The 10,171-nt window shown below is 46.8% G+C and overlaps 1 protein-coding gene across 6 annotated transcripts in view; it reads right to left on the reverse strand.

The window, feature by feature from the left end:
- The window catches only part of Gpatch2l (G-patch domain containing 2 like), a 52,855-nt gene extending 50,837 nt beyond the window's left edge, over window positions 1-2,018 (reverse strand). For 4 of the 6 annotated variants that reach the window (XM_052739234.1, XM_052739228.1, XM_052739235.1 and 1 more), the window contains exon 1: window positions 1,876-2,003. The gene's annotated coding sequence lies outside the window, so the exon portion shown is untranslated. Of the gene's footprint in view, window positions 1-1,346; window positions 1,465-1,875 lie in introns of those variants that run through there. The other 2 variants (XM_052739229.1, XM_052739230.1) reach the window with 2 other exon arrangements.
- Window positions 2,019-10,171: the final 8,153 nt, after the last annotated feature.

The raw sequence follows: 10,171 nt of genomic DNA on the forward strand, positions 1-10,171 counted from the left end.
CCAGTAATTTTATAGAGCAATTTTATAACGGCAGTGTGGCTCCCTGCCTGGCTATAGATAATAGACTCTTTTAATCCAGCTACACTTACCATTCTGTTTCTAACATCCATGCACCCTTAAGCCACAAATATAAGGTGCCTGGCCCTTGTTAAATACCTGAAATCAACATATTCAATGGCTCACCAGATGACAACTGGGACATTAGCAAAAACAAACAGAGCTTCCTCTTTTCTCCAAGTAAATGTGTCCCTTGGTTGCTTGATCATGAGAAAGTATCTCACCAGAGAGGAACAGCAAATCACACAACTTCAACACTATGGTAGAGCTAAGGGATCACCGGACGGGATCCAGTCACAATGGAAGGCTAGGCTGTGGTCTGGGATACCTCCTAAAACTGCTTGCGGTAGGGAGGAGACAAAAGGCTGAGTGGCACCTATTGGGAAGACTTTGCAGTGTTCATAGTCAGAGAATCTGTAGTTACCCAAGTAGGGAAAAAAGAAAGCCCACATCTGGTTACTACCATACCGACTGCCACCTGGAAGTTACTAGATATAGAATACTGTAGAATATGACCCTTTTATTATGATTTATTATGATTATTTTAGTATAGGGCTTTGAGATTACTCATCCTGGTCACCCTAATTATGTGCTTTAGTGCCAACTGCACAAAAGCAGAACATAAATGAAACTAAAATGGGTACGAAGGGTAGAGTAAGATTTCTGGCTACCAGAATCAACCCTTTCGAGGCATAAGTAGTAGAGGCAATTTTCAAATTTTTCATTTTCAAAAGAAATGTCTAATACCATCCATGCAACACCTCAATTTTGTATACTAAAATAGCACTTTCTCCCCAGCTCGTGTTAAGCCCAAAGTACATCTCAGCCATAATTCGAGGTTAAAGCTGAGCTCAGACCATAGTTCCCTTCACGCAGTTTACATTTTGCAAAGGGCTTTCTAAAAAACTGTTCTCACGGGGTCCCTAATGTCAACAAATTCAAAGGCAGAAAAAGTCTTCTGGCGTATGTGTCAACAACATCTGTGAGAGCAATGGGGCCACCTAGCTCCAAAACTACCACCCAAACAAACTTCCTCAAAGTGTCAAAAGCCTTACAAAAGCAGATAGATAACACACGAGGGAACCGCGATCTAATAAAGAACCACGGCTTTGAAACTCAGAACTGCACAAACTTTTAACGTGGGACAAGTGTCCTAAACAGAGTGTCCTCAAACGCTGGCGCAGAATCCTTGCGCCTCAAAGGGGACAGAGAGGGAACCCTGGTACACCCGCACCTCCAGGCTCACTCACTCTCAGCAGACCCCAGACACCCTGCTCCGAGTCACTCACAGGACGCTGGTGGGCCGCAAAGCAGCGACCGAGCCTCCCAATCAGTGACGGGAGGAGGGGAGGCAAGAGGCAACTTCTCATTGGGATTCACCCGCGACCGGGGGTCAGCTGTCTACGGCAGAGACGGTCTCCAATCTCGTCCTAGTGACTGGGTTCCCTCTGCGATGGGGAAGGCAGGGGGGGGGATCACGGTACCACCACAAAGGTGAGAAAAGCCAGCCGTGTTTCCGAGGACTCTCCACCATGCCCAGCCCCTCCTCGAGGGCTAGGGAGACCCCTGCTCGGGAGGCCAAGCCCGAGCTCTCGCTGTCGCCCACCAAAGGGACAGCGAGAGCCGAGGGCACTGTCGTCACAGAGGCGGCCCGACCCTCGGCGCCCAGGCTCGGGAGACGCGTCTAGGGCAACAAGGCCCCCCCGCCACCCTGGGTCACTCGCCGCAGCCCCGCAGTGCCCTGGGCCACCCCGCCGCAACCCGGAGCCCGGAGGCCGCCCGGCGCGGGCCCAGCCTCACGAACACCCTTCCCCTCACCGGCTGCCGCAGCCGCTCGTACCCGGCGCCGCCTTCGGGGGCCGAAGCTCCTAGCCCGGGTTTCCCTCTCTGACCTCATTTCCGGTCTGGGCCGGAGAGGTGGGGCCGCAACCGTAAGGGAGGGGCGGGCTATAAGAGAGGGCACACGCCCCGCCCTGCGCTTCCGCCCTGCGGGGCGCCCACTTCCGCTCCGCGGTGGGCGGGCCGCCGGGAAACTAGGAAGTGGGGCTGGAGGCAAAGAAGGACCGACTGGGAATCCCGTTAGACCTGAGACAAGACCTCTCTCCCTTAGGATGCTGATGTTAAGGAGAAGTGGGTCACCTGCCTTCGCATTAAGTTACTCAAGACATAAAAGTGTACACGGCTTGAGCAAAAAGCAAGTCCTACTGCATTATAACTCAAAGCATAAAAGAAATACTAATAGCCGGGCGGTGGTGGCGCACGCCTTTAATCCCAGCACTCGGGAGGCAGAGGCAGGCGGATCTTTGTGAATTCGAGGCCAGCCTGGTCTACAGAGCGAGATCCAGGAAAGGCGCAAAGCTCCACAGAGAAACCCTGTCTCGAAAAACCAAAAAAAAAAAAAAAAAGAAAGAAAGAAAGAAAAATACTAATAATCCCATACTAAGTGAATGAAAACACCCGTTTCTGGAAACACCCACAGACCACCAAGAAGCTGGTTTCCGATGCAAGCACATAAGGGTCCTTTTATTCAGGTTCAACCTGGGCCACTGCACAGCAGATGGAAGGAAATGTGGCAGGGGCCATGAACCCAGGTGTAGAAAGTTTTTATAGGGAAAAACCACAAGCTGGGAATTGGCAATTTGGGATTGGGTAGAAGGGGTATGGAGCAAGGTTTTTTTTTTGTTTTTTTTTTTTGTTTTTTTTTTTTTTTTGAAACTATTGGTTTAGACTTTCAGCACGAAGCCACATTTGAAACCATTGGGTTAGACTTTTGGCGGGGAACCACAACCCGAAGAACAAGATTATCTGGACTGCTCATCAGGATTATCTAGACATCTTCAAGGGCCATAAACTGCAGACAGAATGTCTGCAGGAGCATACTGCCCTTTATCTATAACATGAATCTTAAAAGGTCTTATTAATAAAAACAAACCTGAAGCCAATTATTGGGGTGAATGCTGGAAGGTCAGAGAAGCAGAACAAGCCACAGCTAACCTCACCTCGCCAATTCCTCAGCTGATCCTGTTTCCTCAGACTGGAAGCCTCTGAGTCCTTATCTGAATGGATCTCAGCTGAACTGCTGATCAAAAGCCTAAAAGCTTAACCAGGCTCTAGTTCCTGGTCCTCACACCTTATATACCTTTCTGCTTCCTGCCATCACTTCCCGGGATTAAAGGCGTGTGTCACCATGCCTGGCTGTTTCCAGTGTGGCTTTGAGCTCACAGAGATCCAGATGAATCTCTGCCTTTGGAATGCTAGGATTAAAGGCGTGTGCTACCACTGCCTAACCTCTATGTTTAATATTATGGCTGTTCTGTTCTCTGACCCCAGATAAGTTTATTAGGGTGCACAATATTTTGGGGAACACAATATCACCACATGTATCTGTTTGAGTTGTCATGGCACATTCCTGAGGTCTTTCCTGGAACTGAGTACAGCAGGTGGTATAAGATGCTGACCCTACCCTTAGATGGGGTCTGTATTGCCTTCACACATTAACAATTATGGTGATAACACATGAACTTGATATATAATGTGAATGACCCATAACCCCAGTCTAATCTCACGAAAGGAAGGGAGAGAGGGAGAGAGGGATGGAAGCAGGGAGGAAGAAAATCAGTGAAAGGAAAAGTATTGGCTCAGGACCCCCAAGACCAAGTTCTCAGCACAAAGGAGATCTTTTTGCCCCAGAGGGACAGAGGGAGGGTAGGGAATAAGAGACAAAGACAGGAGCTATAGGATGATAGAGAAGGGAAAGGGAACGAGGGAGAGAGGGCAGGGATATTTGTCCTGGAGGGACAAACGACTGCCTCTGGATGGAGAGGAAACAGATGTGGCCCATAGACAAATGTTGGTTTATAAAGGTAAAATGGGAAACCCCATGTTAGAGAGAGATATTTAATTTTAATTGGGCGTGTTAATTAGGTGAGCCAAAGGGGGCTTTTGATTGCTGGACTTCAATACTTTGATAGTTGGGCCTTGGTAGTCAGTCTCAGGAGGAGGAAGTGGCCAAATAAGGGAAGAGAGCTTGGGGGCCAGCTTCAGGAATGTCATGTAAGGGTTTTTAGCAAGGCAGAGGGAATGGAGAGAAGGGCAAGGCCATGGTTGCCGTGCCCCAGTTGGCCAGAGTCCTTTCAATCAGACCAACTATGGTTGAAAACTAGTCTACAGAATGCCTCACCAGTATACCTCCAAACTGTTAAGGAAATCAAAGATAAGGAAAACAGTCTAAGAAACTGTCAAAGCTGAGAGGAGCGTAAAGTGAAACATGACAACTGAATGCCATGTTATATACTGGAGGGATACTGGAATAGAAAAAAGGAGAACTAGATGAAAAGTAAATCTGGACAAAGGATAGATTTTAGTTAATACTAATAATGTAGTAAAAGTTGACTAATTACCTGGGTGTTCTGGATGCCTTTATGTCAGCTTGACACAAGCTAAAGTCATCTGAGAAGAGGGAACCTCAATTAAGAAAATGCCTCTATAAGACCGAGCTGTGGGCAGGCCTGTAGGGCATTTTCTTAACTAGTGATTGATGGGGAAGGGCCCAGCCCACTGTAGGTGGGGCCATCCCTGGGCTGGTGGCCCTGGGTTCTATAAGAAAGCAGGCTGCCCTGATGAGTAGGCCAGTAAGCAGCACCCCCTCCATGGCTTCTGCATCCTGTGTCCAGGTTCCTGCCCTGTTTGAGTTCCTGTCCTGCTTCCCTTAGTGATGAACAGTGCTGTGGAAGTGTAAGCCAAATAAACCCTTTCCTCCCCACGTTGCTTTTGGTCATGGTGTTTCTTCGCAGCACCAGAAACCCTAAAACACTGGATACGGTGGAACATGCCTATGATGCCAGTACTTGGAGGGCCAAGGAAGAATTGCCAGTGTGGGGCCAGTCTGAACTACATAGCAAGTTCCAGCCAGCATAGCAAGACCTGTGTAAAAAGTGTATTACATACGATGTAAACAAAGGAAACAGGTTGTGTGTGGTTTGTATAGAAACTGTAGAATCTTCCTAATTTTCCATAAACCTAAAATTATTCCAAAATTAAAAGGTTTTGTTTTTTTTTAAAAAAAATGTACATGAATTTTGGCTCAGAAATTCTTCTAAGACTTATTCTAAGGAAAAATTAAAGTGGACTTTTAAGAAATGCTAAATATGTAAATTCATTTCTTCGGTATTCATTGCAGAAGAAGGACAATGCTACTGGCTAGAAATAAAGTATATGACAGGAATTAGTTAAGGAAATTCTGGTATATCTATGAAACAGAATTCCTTGCAGCCTCTCAGAATTGAAGTCATGACAATGGGTTGTCCTCAGTGGTAAAGCATGTGCTTAGCATGGACAAGGTCCTGAGTTCCATGCCAGCAATATAAATAAAAATTGATGTTGCAGTAGATTATTTGATGACTTGAAAGGATACTGATTTAAGCTGGGCATGGTGATATATGCCTTTAATCCCAGCACTAGGGAGGCAGAGGCAGGTGGATCTCTGTGAATTCGAGGCCAGCCTGGTCTACATAGAGAGTTCCAGGATTGTCAGGACTACATAAAAAGACCCAGTTTCAAAAAAAAAAAAGTTACTGATTTATGATTGTATATATTTCTATATGATATTATATCAGGTATGCACACACTTTTAATCCCAGTATTCATTAGGCAGAGACAGGTTGATCTCTGTGAGTTTAAGGCCAACCTGGTCTACATAGAGTGTTCCTATGTAGGCTAGCCAAGGCTGTATGGTGAGACCCTGTCTCAAAAAAATTAGTTTTGTAAAAATATCTGTATCTCCAACCTCTTTGTGGATTTCTGGAATTATCTGCTGGTAAACTCTGTAAAGAAAAACAGGAGCTGGAGAAATGGCTGGGTGGCTAAGGTGCTTGCTGTACAAGTGTGAGTTCAGACCCTCAGTCGTCACATCAAAAACCAGTGTAGTGGTCTGCTCCTGTATTCTCAGAGCAAGTTACAAGTACCTCGGGGCTAGCAAGAGAAGTCAAAAAGAGAAATGGACCAGCGGGAAAGTGGTTCATTCTGTTTTGAACTTGATGAATTTGTGACTCTCGCAGGGCAGAAGATATGGAAATATTCACCAGGTATGCACAGCCATCAGACCTCTGTTCTGCTCAAGTGAAAGTCGTCTCCCAGGGGTCTCATCTGTTCCTGTACTGTCAGTTCCCTCCATCTACACTGAAAGCTCCCAATGTCTTAAATTCAGGGTCTGCTCTCTGATAGAGGCCGTGTGTACACCCTCTACCAGCACCTATAATTTAAGATGTCAAACTATAACTTCGTTTCTTCCATTGTTCCTATCAAATCTGTCCCCGTTTGGAGAAATGTCACTGCCGCCAAGGCCCCAAGCTTCCAAGTATTTCCAGTTCTTGCTTCTTCCCTCTCCCGTTCTAGCTAGCCTGTTACTCAGTGAAAGCTCAGCCTCGGGTTGCCACCGTCACCGGGTCCTCACATCCCAGCCATCCTTTTTGTTTGTTTGCTCTTTGCCATTGACAGGTTCACTCAGCTGAGCGACACAACAACCACCTTGCTGGTGCTAGCACTTGTCACCCCTCCAGAAAAGCCATCGTTTGCTTGCACCCCAGTGAACTTCCTAAAACACCATTTGGATCGCGTCGCTTCATCCACGGTCTACTGCCTCCCCGGGTCACGCTTGAGCACAGCCAACCACTTGCTGCTTCCAGAACACCCTGGGGACTTGGGGGTGATTTAAAGGCTCAAAGCCAAAGTCACCTCCATGAAGAGTTCTCCTTGCTTGTCCACTCTTCTGCCCCAGCTCTCAGCACTTAGCAGGATCTTTATTAGAGCGCTCTCTTCATTCAACCTTGAATTAGAGGCAATGATGAGCAAGTGAGCCTCCCCCAACTAAATCACTTCGCAAGCAAATATTTACCGAGCACCTTCAGCTTCCCTGGCCCCTGGCTAAGCCCTGGAGATGTGGCTGTGTAAACAAAACAGAGCCTACTCCACCTCCCTGAGGCCCAGCCCCATTCATCATACTGGTGTGGCTCAGAGCTGTGCACGTGGCAGGTGCTTGATAGATTCAAAAATCAAATAAGTACTTGTTTACTAAATGCTGGACCAGAAAATTAGAAGGACTTGCCACCATCCTAAAATAAATCGTTAATGAAAACTCCATCTTTGTGAAAAGATGGAAGCCATGAGCAGGGAGTCAGGATAAAAGAGCTAAGGAGCAGCTCATTTGCTATGGCCTAGCACGCAGGAGGAGTGGAAGTTCACAGTCATCCCTGGCCACACAGAGGCAAGCCTGGGATACAGGAGACGCTGTCTCTAGGGAGAGAAAGATAGAGGAGAGAGGGGAGACCGAGGGGGGAGAGAAGGAGGAACAGAAGTAGGGAGAAGAGAGGAGTGGGGAAGGGAAGAGAGAAGGGAGGAGAGACTGTCTCACTGCTTTCCCAGCGGGTCACAATCACAGCTGGCTCAGTAAACACTGGATGACTGAATCCTTCATCCTCTCCTCTCTACCATTCTTTTTCATTTCCCCCCTGTTTCCAGCTCAGATCTTCTCTAAACTAATCCCAGACACCCTGGAACATTTCCAGAAGTTTGTTGTCGTTAACTCTTGTTTCCAGCAACCAAAGAGGGCAAGAGTGTGAGTGTTGAGATGGAAAACAAGTGATTCCTCCCAGCCATGCAGCAGCCTCCCCTGCCCCCAGAACTCTGGTATCCTCTCTGTGCAAGAAACCTCCCCGGCGGCAGGGACTTAGAAACAGGGGCCGTTGATCAGTTCTTGGCATCAGTGGTGACAGACACAGAATTGCCGTAGAGCATGTCAAGAGAGGTCTGTGTTGGTCCAGAATGTGGTCCAGAGCTTCTCCATGGCCTCCTATGCCACATCACTCACTTTGTCTGCCTCTCTTCAACTCTGTTGGGTTTTGTGGGTTTGCTCAAGCAGTATTTACTAAAGGTGTCTAATAGGCAGGCCTCGTGTGAAGGTTTCGAAGCTTTTCTTTTCTTCAGCCCTCTTGTGGAGCTGCTTGAAACATCCCCTCCCTGAAAAAGGAAGGGGGCTCCTTAAGACTCAGGAAGTAGAGGAAACGTAGAAGGCCAAAGAAGGACTCAAACTGTACACGTGTCAGGAAGAGTCACAAGGCCCCTTCCCAAGCGTGTGTAAGCAACGATGTAACCATTAGAGAGAGGAGACTCTCCCACTGGCCTGCAAGATCTTCAGCGAGCTTTAGGAAAACAGATTTGTCCATGCAGGTGTAGGCTTTTCTGGACAAAGAAGCTGCCTTGGAGGCATCCATATTCCTGTAAGTAGCCCTTTGCCTGGACTCCTGTAAGTAGCTACAATACCTGCTGGGTCACTAAGCAGACTTGGGTGGAATCATGTCTTTGGTCTGTTATCTGGGCCCTATCTGAAGTAAATAGACATTTGCTCACATCTCCTCAAGTAGAAAATTGTTCACACCATACCTCTCAATAATCATTTGGTATCAGTGACTTTCCATTTCCTATGGCCGCTGTAATGAGTCACCACACATTGAGTGGCTTAACACGCCAGTTTATGTCCTTATAGTTCTATATGAAATTGGATGCAGACCCTACTGGGCTAAACTCAAAGCATCTATAAACTATGCTCCTTTCTAGAGGCTCTGAAGAAGAGTCCAGATCCTGGACTGTCATTGTCACACCTAGCCCGTTATGTGCCACAAGGAAGGAGAGAGGCAACACGTATGAGTTCCAAAGATTTTTTTTTTTAAAGATTTATTTATTACATATACAGTGTTCTGCCTGCATGTATCCCTGCAGGCCAGATGAGGGCACCAGATGTCATTACAGATGGTTGTGAGCCACCATGTGGTTGCTGGGAATTGAACTCGGGACCTCTGGAAGAGCAGTCAGTGCTCTTAACCCCTGAGCCATCTCTCCAGCCCCAGAGTTCCAAAGATTTTAATAATTCACCACATAAGCGGGTCACAGATCGATCACGGCTGCAGGACAAGGACTCGGGAGCATTGTTTCTCCTGACAGCCCTGAGCAGGGGCAGAAGTGGGGTTTAGAAGCCTAAAATGCACAAACATTTGTTGCCAAGTTACAGTTACAATTTTCACCAATCAGAAATCAAAGATTAGGAACTTCCCTTGTGTGTTCCATCATTGTCAACTGACATGCGATACAAGCCTTTTAGTCCGACCAGTCAGATTCATTTGTTCCTTCTGTTGTTAGTGAACAGCCATAATGTTTCTAAAGAACTAAAGATGTATAACGACTATTTCTATGGTTTAGGAAGAAGGTGGGTCAGCCACTGGAAAGTTGGACTCCTCTAGGGTTTGGGAACCTGAACTTTATTTCACCCTACAGGGAAAATGGAGTCTGAAGTCAAAATGGCCATACTCAGGCCAAAGTGCTTTTGCCTGCTCCCTTCAATCACCATCTAAAAGCCACCTACAGTCTTTGACTTGGGGATCCTTCCACCAACTTCCAAGGCAAGGACATAGAAACTCTTTGGCCTGTGTCCTGTCCTCATGCTTCTCTCTAAGCATAGTGGTGTTGTAGAATATTATTTTAAGGTGTGTTACTTTTGTTTATGTTGCATTTGTTTAACTCTGTAAAGCCGTGTTACTGTGCCTGTCTAACACACCTGATGGTCTAATAAAGGACTGAACGGCCAAGAGCGAGGCAGGAGAAAGGATAGGCAGGGCTGGCAGGCAGAGAGATTATATAGAAGGAGAAATCTGGGAGAAGCAGCAGCAGCCAGAAAAGGAGAAGGATTCCAGGGGCCAGTCACTCAGCTACACAGCAAGCCACAGAGTAAGAATGAAAGTAAGATTACAGAAGTAAGAAAGCAGGAAAAGCCCAGAGGCAAAAAGTAGATGGGGATAATTTAAGTTAAGTAAAGCTGGTTAGAAACAAGCCAAGCTAAGGCAGAACATTTATAAGTAAGACTAAGCCTCCGTGTGTGATTTATTTAGGAGCTGGATGGTGGGTCCCCCAAAAGAGCAAAAACAAACAAGATAGTTGTAAGGAGTTCTCTGTTTTTAGGATCTCATGAACCTAGACTGAAACTACACTGTTGTCCTCCTAAGGTCTTTGATTAGTTGGATTGGGGATGTTGGGTGGTTGGTTTGTTTATTTGAGACAGGGTCTCACT

The sequence above is a fragment of the Peromyscus californicus genome, unplaced genomic scaffold, assembly GCF_007827085.1.
Source record: "Peromyscus californicus insignis strain IS unplaced genomic scaffold, ASM782708v3 Scaffold_15__1_contigs__length_86483966, whole genome shotgun sequence".
Classification (NCBI taxonomy): domain Eukaryota; kingdom Metazoa; phylum Chordata; class Mammalia; order Rodentia; family Cricetidae; genus Peromyscus; species Peromyscus californicus.